The following is a 12,773-nucleotide window of genomic DNA, read 5'->3' on the forward strand; positions in this document are numbered from 1 at the left end:
AGGGTTTATGGAAGGGTGCACCAAAAGCATGAAAATTGGAGCTAGAGAGAGAAAGTTGTGGAAGTTTGAAAGTCAAGCTTCCATGGAGTTTGAAGAAACGTGAGAAAGGAGAAGGGAAAAAGAAGACCAGCTACTGGAAAATTCAAGAAGCTGCTGGAAATTCAAGGTATTTATAGGCAATCTTATTCTTTCCTTTAAAATTACAAAAATGCCCCTCCACCAATTAACTTACTCTCCTCCAATCTTTTATGCAATCTTTTTGCTCTTTTAACACTAGGACAATATCCATAATGGTCTAAACATGATCGGGTTCATAAAAACTTAAAATTTTAACCCGATGTGAAAAATGACCATTTTGCCCCTACTATGAAAATTATTGAAACTTCTAGTTTTTTCCGTGTTTTCATCAGCATATATCATTTATACTGTCTTATGCCTATTTTGGCCTCAAAATATCATAATACTTTCTTCTGGAAGCTTATTAGAGAAAATGACGAAACTACCCCTAGCCCATATTATTACATCTATATTTAGTTACAAGCCTATAGAAGTTGGATTATCACATTACCAACTGCCTCTTGATCTAAAAACATGAAGTTGAAAACGATGAGTATAAACCTAGTGAGTGAACATATGAAGGGAACAAGCAATATAATAAGAAAAAGTTTGAAATCATAATGCACTTACTTGAAAACGATGCACTTTAGCTTAAGTCCTTATTAAAACCCTCAATTTAACCCTTGGTTGATAAATCATGTGATGATAGAGAATTCATATTCAACATGAAATTGGAGAAGTGGAAAATATGGCAAAAACCCGCCAAATGATAAGCGGAACAGAAAGTTTCATTCTCACTGCAGCGAGAAACAGAGCAACAAGAAAGACTTCCTTTCATCCCAAATAAACCATTTCACTGCAATGCAAATCAATTTAGAACACTAAAAAATGTTCAAGGTTCAGTAAGCAGGATTCCACATACATTATAGTCCCACATGTTATTCATAAAATCTTTATTACATTAATACATGTGAACATATGCAAACATATATGTATATATATACATCCACTGCCTCCCCAACTCATGTGCATCCCCCCACATCGTGCACATAGCTGGAGTCATCGTGTCACGACCCGGAACTCCCATCGAGCCCGTGACAACCGCCGCGACGTCTCAATTTACATTCATTACCCGGAATGTCAACCGAGACCCCGCAAGGCTTTAATATCAGCTTCTCATTTCCCCTGTGGGTAACTGTTTCCAAATACCACATTTTAAAAGATTTTAAACTATTTCCAACTTAAACAAATGAAATATTAATTTCCGTCTCACAGGGGTATTTTTGTCATTTATCCCAAAAATCTAAAAAATCATCTAAAAATATAGTATGTAAGTGGAAAACACATATTTCATAATCAAAAATAATTTTGGATGTCTAAAACATTCGTTTAAAATGGAATTATGACTGTTATAATAAAATAAAAATATTAAATAAAATATTCAATTTTCACATAAAAAGATATTTTAAGAACACTGTATAAATAATTTTTATAGCGTAAAAGCAAAATAAATTCTTACATACCGTAATACAGATAACCAAAGTATAGAATTTAATTTACAGTGACACGTGGGCCCACGAATGATCAAAAGTATCAAAAGAAATGAACCTACAGTCTTTGGATGTGGCAAGTTCAACTGTAATCCTTGCCGATATCAGTTATCTACAATCTATTCTGAACCTGAAATGGGTGGAAATGAGGGTGGTGAGATTATAAAATCCCAGTGAGTAAACAAACATCACTCAAAATATCTAAAGTCGAGTAAAAGGAGACTATTAAAACATTTCATCAAACTGTAATTTATCATCTTTCAACTTATTTCAACCAAATGAAATCAATTTATTTAAAGCAAGTAATCAGTATGGCTTATGAATTTCTTAAAAAGCTTGGCTCATGCCAAAAATTATTATCATACTCAGTTATTTGGGATACCTTGGCCGAGGGCTATCCCAACTGAGTCCGCCAAGGCTATTAGAAAGTCATGTTTTTATTTTGAAAACATAGCCATTCCTTGACGTTGGCCGAGTTCCCCTTCACGAGGTGGTTTGGCGTGAAGTGAACTCTAAAAGTTATACCTCAGGAGTTACCCTACTCGCCTCTCCAACCGAGGTAAAAATATAACAGGATTCCGTGCCCCTCTAATAGGCTAGTCCACAGAATCCAGCCCACTGCAGCAGGTCAAACCCACCATACAATAAAATTTTGACAGTATGACAGGGCTAATATATTACTACCCAACCTGCAGGGTAAAATAAAGCAATTCATATAATTCATAAAAAACACAGCCCAGCCAGTCATGCCAATACAATAACATAAGCCATTAATTCAATTTTAAATTTACAACATATCAGTGGTCTCCAATTACTCTATTTTCAAAATCGTTATTTCGTTTCAAGACAATTTATAAAATATTTTCATTTAAACTCATTTTGTTTACAAAACATAAAAATTTACCATTTGAACTCATTTTCATAAAATTCACCAAAACCGAATAAAAACATACTTTAGATAATTAAAATGATGGTAAGGTTACTCACCGTGTCTAGAGTTAGGATTTTCGAAATACTCAGACTATTGGTCCTCGGGTGCAATTCCCTTGCCTTTATCAGAGGACTCACCACCTTGACACAGTACAAAATCGAGAAATTCACCACATTGGTACTAAATTGAAATTAAACTAATTTAGACTACTAATGCTTGATATGGAATGCAAAAATGTCTAAATTTTTGTCGAAATGCGGTGTTAGCCTATTTTGGTCTTTTACCCGATAAATCGATATACGCGTCCGTTTAAACTCCAAATTAATTTTTTTCAGTTTCTATACCTCAATTGCACCCAAATTGACTTAATGTCCCTCAGTGTGGTGCAAATTATCAGTCCCGATAGCAAATTACAAAAATACCCCTAGTGGGTAAAAATTTGTATTTTTGCTCCAAAAATTCCCATTATTTTTCTAGGCTCATAATTCATCATTATTCATCATAATTCCTCAGATAAACATCAAGATCAGCAGCCAATATTTCCCTAGAAAATTCAGCATAATGGGTTTCAATGGGAGAAAATTATATCTTTAGCTTATTTTTGCTATATTTCAATATAACTTAACTAAAATCACTTAATTCAATTATAATCAACCAAAAATCAAGCTCAAAACTCATCCATGGAGGTTTGGCCAGCATGGGTGTCCATACCCACTTTCTAATTTTTCATGGAAATGAGAAAAAAATGCATGGGTAGTGAAAATCACAAGGAAAATCAATGAAATTTACCTTTTTAATGCTTGATTTCTTGATTTCTCTTGATTTTCTCCAAATTTTTCAGGTAGGATTCTTGTTTTTTTTTTTCCCCTTTTCTCCCCTGGTTTGGACAGCTGAAGAAGATGAGAATTCCGGAATTTTTACCTTTTTAAAGGCTAAAATAATATAATATTATTTTATTCATTTTTTTAATGTTTTATTAATTCCTTAAATTCTAGCCATCCATTTGTTTCCAAATTTTCACCATACACTTGTCCCAAATATCCATAGCTTAGGTAAAATTCTCAGACTTATCCAAAGTCTTGGTGGAGTAATTTTTGAAATTTACACTTTTACCCCCGTAAAAGTCAAAAATTACATTTTTGCCCCAAAAATTGAAAAATTACCCATAGACATATTTTTCATCCCTTATACTCATACCATTCTCCAATTTGTCAAATTTGATCTAAATTCTCTCAAAATCTCAAATTTTGTCCGCGAGTGGCAAAATTACGATTTTGCCCCTACACTCTAGAAATCACTGGAATTAAACTTTTTCACTGCCAAACCCTCAAATTATACTCCAATACTCAAATCATACTCCAATAAGTCAAATGGGGCTTAAAAAATTCTTTTCTAAAAATTCCCATTGTGTCCTTGGGTGGCAAATGACCATTTTGCCCCTGGACAGTAAAAATTCTAGTTTGACTTCAAATTGATCCTCGAACTCCAAATTACCATATTAAACCATTCTGGGACTTTAATATTCTTAATTTCATTTTAAATTCTCTATTTGATCTAGTTCGAGACTTAAATTAACTTAATTGTACCATTTGGTACATTGTCGTCTTTTAACGATTTTTCTTTCAGGGCTTTCCAAGTATGCAAGCATATTGTCAATCATATGAATGACATGGAAAGTATTTTATAAGGTCGGGCTTGACAACACTACCCCCCTTAAAATAAAATTTTGACCTCAAAATTTCATGTACTGAACTCAGAGAAAATGTGGGGGTATTGTTTTCTCATCTAATGCTCGACTTCTTATGTCCTCCCCTTTAGAGGGAATTTCGATTTGTTCACCTCATTTACCTCCAATTCAACTCAAGTACGTCGCTTATGTCTATTATTATCCTTTAAAATCATATCATAATAACCTTCACAATTATGATCTCTTATATTGAGACATTAAGCATGCTTCTATTACTATCATTAAGCTTGACCCATAACTCCATCTCAATCATACCAATTTCGATCGCATTTTACTCTTATTTAGGTATACCAATCACTATCTTATTACTTCATTCCATATCAAACTTCTCGACTTTCATTCATTCATCCTATCCTCATACACTATTGTGTAGTTTACAACATCATTAACACGCCATACTCATTCCTGTACATATACTCAGCGTTCAGGAAAATTAATGGCTTTAATTATTTCTACTTATTTCATGTTTACTTTGCATTTAGGAAATTTCAATCTTCTTAATCCTATTAATCCATCTCATATGGCTTAATCGTACTATAGATTATATTCCCTTAACTATTTTTCCAAAATTCCTTAGGTCACCATAAATCGTCTTCTGATAAGATTCTTAATCGTTACATTATCTATACAACTCATCAAATATATTGAGTTCAAATCTTGAACCACTAAAACCATTATTCATTTAGTTGGGTACATCACTACTCCACACATACATATACATATACATTCAAATGTCTATATTCCTCATTATGTATACGAGTCTCTGTTTTCAAATGCCTTCAGACTAATTTCTCTTAATTCATTCCCATCCACAATCAAGATTCAATAGAATAAGCTTCATAATTCATACAAATTCTCATCATGCCTGTGTATAGTTCCTCATCATTTATATACTTATATTCTCTTCTTATCGTTTCCAATTATATGCTTAAGTTTCCTTGTACTGTATATCATTGCATCACAATGTCATCTCCATTGAATTATAATCTATTATGCGTGTATGTTTTATAATCCCATTGGTATCTCAAAAATTTATCTTGACTTGATCATTGCATCTTATGCAATACTACAATTCCTAAAAGTCATCCTTATTCCTCGATTATCCTTCATGTCTCCTATATATTGTATCCTTATTGCATTTCGATATTGATTTGTCACTTAAAACTCAGATTCATTTGAATCATGTATGCCTGACGCATTTTCGAATTCCAATTCCCATAATATATTAAGAAAGTTTCATTATCTGACTTCATTATCAAGGTTAACTTCTATCATCCTTTATTCCACTCTTTCATATGAATATAACATCATTCTTCCTTAACTAATTTACAAATTGTACTTGAAATTACAAGACTTGAAACTAAATTCTCCTCAAGTACTTTTTAATGTTAATACTTATACCACTCTCAGCTTATAGCTTCCTTTTTATAACTACATAACTTAGTGCTTGCTTTCACAAGATCTATGGCAGAACTTCTCTTGAGTATTTCCTTAGGGATATTTATTTTAAATTTATGTCTCATAACATATGATCATTTAACCCGTAACTTAGCCATTTGGCTCCTTAGCAAGTTTCAAAGTCACGCATCTTATGCCCATCATGTATAACTTATAATTCTTTCTCAAGGGCGTGTAAACATTCTTGAAACACTTAATCACTTATTTACTCTTTTATACACCAAGTATATCATTTCCATAAAGGCATGCCCAACTACTCATGCTTCAATTTATCTCCATGGGTTTCTAGCATGTCACCTAGTTTACTTGTGTTGTTACTAATCCTTTCCTTTCAACAAGGTCAAGACAAGATCAGTATATTCTCATAACAATATTCTATATAAACTCATTTGCTATATCATTATTGAAATCTTTATTTACATTTTCCTCACTTGCTATTGACATCTCTTATCAGTATCTCATACATTCATCTAACCTTTCGCTCGCTTCCTCTTTAGTCTTTAACAAGACTTAATCTCTTGTCTTCTTTATTTCTTAAGATTTGACTTCAATCATCATATTATTCATCTTAACACTCCACATGTTAATTTATTTTTATGTAGCCATCTTAAAAATTCTCTAACTTTTCTTTCTCTTACATGCCAATATATATAAGGCAATAAAATAAAAAAAAACTTTGTAATTTCACTCATCATCTTTATCTTAATACCTCCCAATGCACTTAAGACTCCAAACAACAAAGCTTAGCATGAAAACCAATGACCATTCTTCAACTCGTGTGTTTCATCTTCATGCCACTCTCAATTTGCTCTACTTTCTAGCCATTAGGGGTTCTTAACGTGACAGCGTTTGATAGTCAGTACTGTGGCGTTGCAACGGTTTGAATTCACTTTATCTTAGCAACTCTTCCACCTTTAAAGCTACTACCTCAATTATTCACAATCGTGTGGCTTCCCTTCGAGTCTATACCACAATTAGCAAGACTAACTTTCTATCACAAGTGTGAAATCAAAACATTGATTTAACGTATTTTTTTTTTGCCACTAGCATTCATATATCTTTACCATAACATTTAATACGAGTTTGTTTAAGCAAAGATCTCCAAATTTATTCATAGCTACATGTATCTCAAATTGCTCATCACTTATCATCAGTCCATAAATCCCACTCGAAAATACCCTTTCCATATTGTATAGTGATTTCACCATATAGCATCACTGCACGATGTTCCTCCATTCTACTATCATGGATACTCCATAGAAATTAATTAAAAGATTTACGTACCCTAACTAATGCTAATTCCATTTAATCATATCTTAAATACTTCAAACTTGTAAATTACAACTCCAAATGTATGTCCATATATTGATAATCTTTATATATTTCATGATCATGAAAACTACAACTTACAAACTAGCTTTCTATCATACGTACTTTATTAGAGCACTAATTTCAACTTATTTAATCTACCCTTGGTGGTATGTCAAAATCATCCCTGTCTCGGTTGCAATCCAGAGGAACCTCTCCTCTGTATATCCGTATGAGTTGGTGGAGATGGAGCAGCTACCGTAGCCCGTCCTAACTGTGGACAATCTCTCCTAATGTGACCCAGTTGATCACAATGAAAACATCGTGCAGGCCCTCTGCACGGCCCAACATGATAATTCCCACAATTTCTGCATCTACGTGAACTTCCTGAAACAGAAGAGTTTTTGCCCCTGTTTGGTGGCTGACTAGAAGATACACTTAGATTTCTCCTTTTTGCTAACTCAGCTCGCAAACTCCTATTTTCATTTGCAAGCTTCTCAGCTCTTAAAGCCATTCGCACCACCTTTTTAGCCACGGTTGCGTCCGACTCACCCATAAAAGAAACACAACTATGTTGCCTAGCCTCTTTAAGCTTCTTAGAATCAGAAACATCCAGCACTAGTGGTAGGACAGGAGGTGGGGATGGTAGTACTAAAGGAGCGGCTAGAGGAACTGTAGGAAGAGCTTGACCAGCCTGAGCCTGGCCAGCAATAGCAGTAAAGAAGGTTGCTAATGCCTGAACTGCCTCAAGAGGCATAGCAAGAATACTAGTAAGTGGTAGAGGAGGTGGAGGATGTGGAGGAGTCTTGGTTTGTTCAGCAGTAGGTGCTGCCCGAATGGTGGATGCAGTCAATTCCTCCTCTATTGCACCTAACTGACGACGTTGGAAACGACCTCTTCCCCTTCCAGCTGATCTAGTGAAAGGTGGTTGTTCGCGTCGAGGAGACATAATAATCTATAATAGGGAACAAAGTGAGTTTAGGCAACCTCAGGCTCTATATGCTTATGCATGTATTTTATTCAACCTAACCTAACTTAACTCGGGGCCACACTGACACTGTAAATTTTTAAAACAGCTTTAAAATAACTTTCAACCCAAAACTCTAATCTTTCAAACCAACAGCTCTGATACCAACTTAATTGTCACGACCCGGAACTCCCATCGAGCCCGTGACAACCGCCGCGACGTCTCAATTTACATTCATTACCCGGAATGTCAACCGAGACCCCGCAAGGCTTTAATATCAGCTTCTCATTTCCCCTGTGGGTAACTGTTTCCAAATACCACATTTTAAAAGATTTTAAACTATTTCCAACTTAAACAAATGAAATATTAATTTCCGTCTCACAGGGGTATTTTTGTCATTTATCCCAAAAATCTAAAAAATCATCTAAAAATATAGTATGTAAGTGGAAAACACATATTTCATAATCAAAAATAATTTTGGATGTCTAAAACATTCGTTTAAAATGGAATTATGACTGTTATAATAAAATAAAAATATTAAATAAAATATTCAATTTTCACATAAAAAGATATTTTAAGAACACTGTATAAATAATTTTTATAGCGTAAAAGCAAAATAAATTCTTACATACCGTAATACAGATAACCAAAGTATAGAATTTAATTTACAGTGACACGTGGGCCCACGAATGATCAAAAGTATCAAAAGAAATGAACCTACAGTCTTTGGATGTGGCAAGTTCAACTGTAATCCTTGCCGATATCAGTTATCTACAATCTATTCTGAACCTGAAATGGGTGGAAATGAGGGTGGTGAGATTATAAAATCCCAGTGAGTAAACAAACATCACTCAAAATATCTAAAGTCGAGTAAAAGGAGACTATTAAAACATTTCATCAAACTGTAATTTATCATCTTTCAACTTATTTCAACCAAATGAAATCAATTTATTTAAAGCAAGTAATCAGTATGGCTTATGAATTTCTTAAAAAGCTTGGCTCATGCCAAAAATTATTATCATACTCAGTTATTTGGGATACCTTGGCCGAGGGCTATCCCAACTGAGTCCGCCAAGGCTATTAGAAAGTCATGTTTTTATTTTGAAAACATAGCCATTCCTTGACGTTGGCCGAGTTCCCCTTCACGAGGTGGTTTGGCGTGAAGTGAACTCTAAAAGTTATACCTCAGGAGTTACCCTACTCGCCTCTCCAACCGAGGTAAAAATATAACAGGATTCCGTGCCCCTCTAATAGGCTAGTCCACAGAATCCAGCCCACTGCAGCAGGTCAAACCCACCATACAATAAAATTTTGACAGTATGACAGGGCTAATATATTACTACCCAACCTGCAGGGTAAAATAAAGCAATTCATATAATTCATAAAAAACACAGCCCAGCCAGTCATGCCAATACAATAACATAAGCCATTAATTCAATTTTAAATTTACAACATATCAGTGGTCTCCAATTACTCTATTTTCAAAATCGTTATTTCGTTTCAAGACAATTTATAAAATATTTTCATTTAAACTCATTTTGTTTACAAAACATAAAAATTTACCATTTGAACTCATTTTCATAAAATTCACCAAAACCGAATAAAAACATACTTTAGATAATTAAAATGATGGTAAGGTTACTCACCGTGTCTAGAGTTAGGATTTTCGAAATACTCAGACTATTGGTCCTCGGGTGCAATTCCCTTGCCTTTATCAGAGGACTCACCACCTTGACACAGTACAAAATCGAGAAATTCACCACATTGGTACTAAATTGAAATTAAACTAATTTAGACTACTAATGCTTGATATGGAATGCAAAAATGTCTAAATTTTTGTCGAAATGCGGTGTTAGCCTATTTTGGTCTTTTACCCGATAAATCGATATACGCGTCCGTTTAAACTCCAAATTAATTTTTTTCAGTTTCTATACCTCAATTGCACCCAAATTGACTTAATGTCCCTCAGTGTGGTGCAAATTATCAGTCCCGATAGCAAATTACAAAAATACCCCTAGTGGGTAAAAATTTGTATTTTTGCTCCAAAAATTCCCATTATTTTTCTAGGCTCATAATTCATCATTATTCATCATAATTCCTCAGATAAACATCAAGATCAGCAGCCAATATTTCCCTAGAAAATTCAGCATAATGGGTTTCAATGGGAGAAAATTATATCTTTAGCTTATTTTTGCTATATTTCAATATAACTTAACTAAAATCACTTAATTCAATTATAATCAACCAAAAATCAAGCTCAAAACTCATCCATGGAGGTTTGGCCAGCATGGGTGTCCATACCCACTTTCTAATTTTTCATGGAAATGAGAAAAAAATGCATGGGTAGTGAAAATCACAAGGAAAATCAATGAAATTTACCTTTTTAATGCTTGATTTCTTGATTTCTCTTGATTTTCTCCAAATTTTTCAGGTAGGATTCTTGTTTTTTTTTTTCCCCTTTTCTCCCCTGGTTTGGACAGCTGAAGAAGATGAGAATTCCGGAATTTTTACCTTTTTAAAGGCTAAAATAATATAATATTATTTTATTCATTTTTTTAATGTTTTATTAATTCCTTAAATTCTAGCCATCCATTTGTTTCCAAATTTTCACCATACACTTGTCCCAAATATCCATAGCTTAGGTAAAATTCTCAGACTTATCCAAAGTCTTGGTGGAGTAATTTTTGAAATTTACACTTTTACCCCCGTAAAAGTCAAAAATTACATTTTTGCCCCAAAAATTGAAAAATTACCCATAGACATATTTTTCATCCCTTATACTCATACCATTCTCCAATTTGTCAAATTTGATCTAAATTCTCTCAAAATCTCAAATTTTGTCCGCGAGTGGCAAAATTACGATTTTGCCCCTACACTCTAGAAATCACTGGAATTAAACTTTTTCACTGCCAAACCCTCAAATTATACTCCAATACTCAAATCATACTCCAATAAGTCAAATGGGGCTTAAAAAATTCTTTTCTAAAAATTCCCATTGTGTCCTTGGGTGGCAAATGACCATTTTGCCCCTGGACAGTAAAAATTCTAGTTTGACTTCAAATTGATCCTCGAACTCCAAATTACCATATTAAACCATTCTGGGACTTTAATATTCTTAATTTCATTTTAAATTCTCTATTTGATCTAGTTCGAGACTTAAATTAACTTAATTGTACCATTTGGTACATTGTCGTCTTTTAACGATTTTTCTTTCAGGGCTTTCCAAGTATGCAAGCATATTGTCAATCATATGAATGACATGGAAAGTATTTTATAAGGTCGGGCTTGACACATCGTGTGCATCCCCCCACATCGTGCACATCTAATGCCGTCGTGTGCATCCCCCCACATCATGCACACGGGCAATATCATCATCCGCCTACCTCACCATCGTCATTACCGGTATGTGCATCCCCCCACATCGTGCACACACACGGTTATATCTATTACACAATATTATCTACCAATGTACTATACATATATATATATATATATATATATATATCAACATTATACCGAAACACATGGATTCATCACACTTTCCATTTCACAACATAAAAACATTTCATAAAGGCTTGTTCCCAAGCATTTTTTTTTTTGAAAGAGAATTGGATAAATCATTCAAAATATTTGTCCAAATACATTCACATATCCCAAAACAGTTTTGAAATGCAAGTTTACTCACCTGTCTTTGTTGATTCTTAAAGCAGCTCCAACTTCCACTAATGCCCCGAATGGTGATGTGGGGTTTCGATGGAGCCTATCACACATTAACATCACAACCAACTTAATCACATAACCATAATTCTAAAAGCTATCTCCTAAATCATGTTCCACTAGTTATTCCTAACTAGCTTCCAAATACCATCAAGTGGCTATTTATTTGCACTATTATAATCGCTCCAAAATGAATAAACTACCTCAACTACACAACACTCATAAATCTAACTATTAATCATTCTCAACAACTAAAATATCAACTCAATTTCAATGCTCACCTTGCTAGATTTGCAATTGAATATCTCCTCAAGAATTCCCAAACTATTATAGAAGGTTTTTCTTTCTCTCTCTAAAACCCTAGTTAGTGAGAGAAAGTATTGATCTAAGACATTTCAAGGGTTTTAAGGTGAAAGAGTGAAAGAGCATAAGAGGTTCTATAAAAAAAATGCACAAAAGCATGAAAATGAAGGCTAACTTGAGAGAGTTATGGAAGCTTGAAGAGTACTCCCATGGAAGGTGAAGAAATGTGGGATGGGAGGAAGAAGAAGAAGATGAAGTGCTGGAAATCTGTGGAAGGTGCTGGAGAATGAAGATATTTATAGTTAAAACTTATCCAATTGTTCATAAAATTACAATAATGCCCTTAGCAATGCCACTTGTCTTCCTCTTGTTCTTGTGAAATCTTTTACTCTTTTGACACTAGGAAAAGGTCCAAAATCCTCTAAAAGAGGTCCCTTAAGTAGCCCCCAAAAGTCTTAGCTTCAAAAACCCCAAAATCTTGTTATTTGTAGAATTTACGATGAGGGTCGCGGCTCTCAATTTCTAGCGTCGCGGCGCTTAAACATTCTGCCAATTTCAGTTCTTCTAGCATAGTCCTTTCACTTCAACAAAGATTTTGACCACCTTACCGTCAAAAATGGGCAAAGTGATAAACATCAAAGTTGTAGCCCTGCCTCTTAGCTTTCTAATGGTCTAAAAATAATGTTATTTGAACTTCTGTAGTGCGAGATATACTTGAACAACCAAAACATATGC

The 12,773-nt window shown here is 34.1% G+C and overlaps 2 long non-coding RNA genes across 2 annotated transcripts; both read right to left on the reverse strand.

Annotated features, from left to right (window-relative positions):
* Positions 1-1,614: 1,614 nt before the first annotated feature.
* LOC148763665 (uncharacterized) lies at positions 1,615-3,458 on the reverse strand. The gene is made up of 3 exons (XR_016025143.1): positions 3,328-3,458; positions 2,595-2,678; positions 1,615-1,737 (listed from the first exon to the last, which is right to left on the reverse strand). It is a non-coding gene; the product is annotated as an uncharacterized LOC148763665 (long non-coding RNA).
* A 5,226-nt stretch (positions 3,459-8,684) lies between these two features.
* LOC148763666 (uncharacterized) lies at positions 8,685-10,528 on the reverse strand. The gene is made up of 3 exons (XR_016025545.1): positions 10,398-10,528; positions 9,665-9,748; positions 8,685-8,807 (listed from the first exon to the last, which is right to left on the reverse strand). It is a non-coding gene; the product is annotated as an uncharacterized LOC148763666 (long non-coding RNA).
* Positions 10,529-12,773: the final 2,245 nt, after the last annotated feature.

Source organism: Theobroma cacao, chromosome 3, assembly GCF_053813885.1.
Source record: "Theobroma cacao isolate CCN51 chromosome 3, ASM5381388v1, whole genome shotgun sequence".
Lineage (NCBI taxonomy): Eukaryota > Viridiplantae > Streptophyta > Magnoliopsida > Malvales > Malvaceae > Theobroma > Theobroma cacao.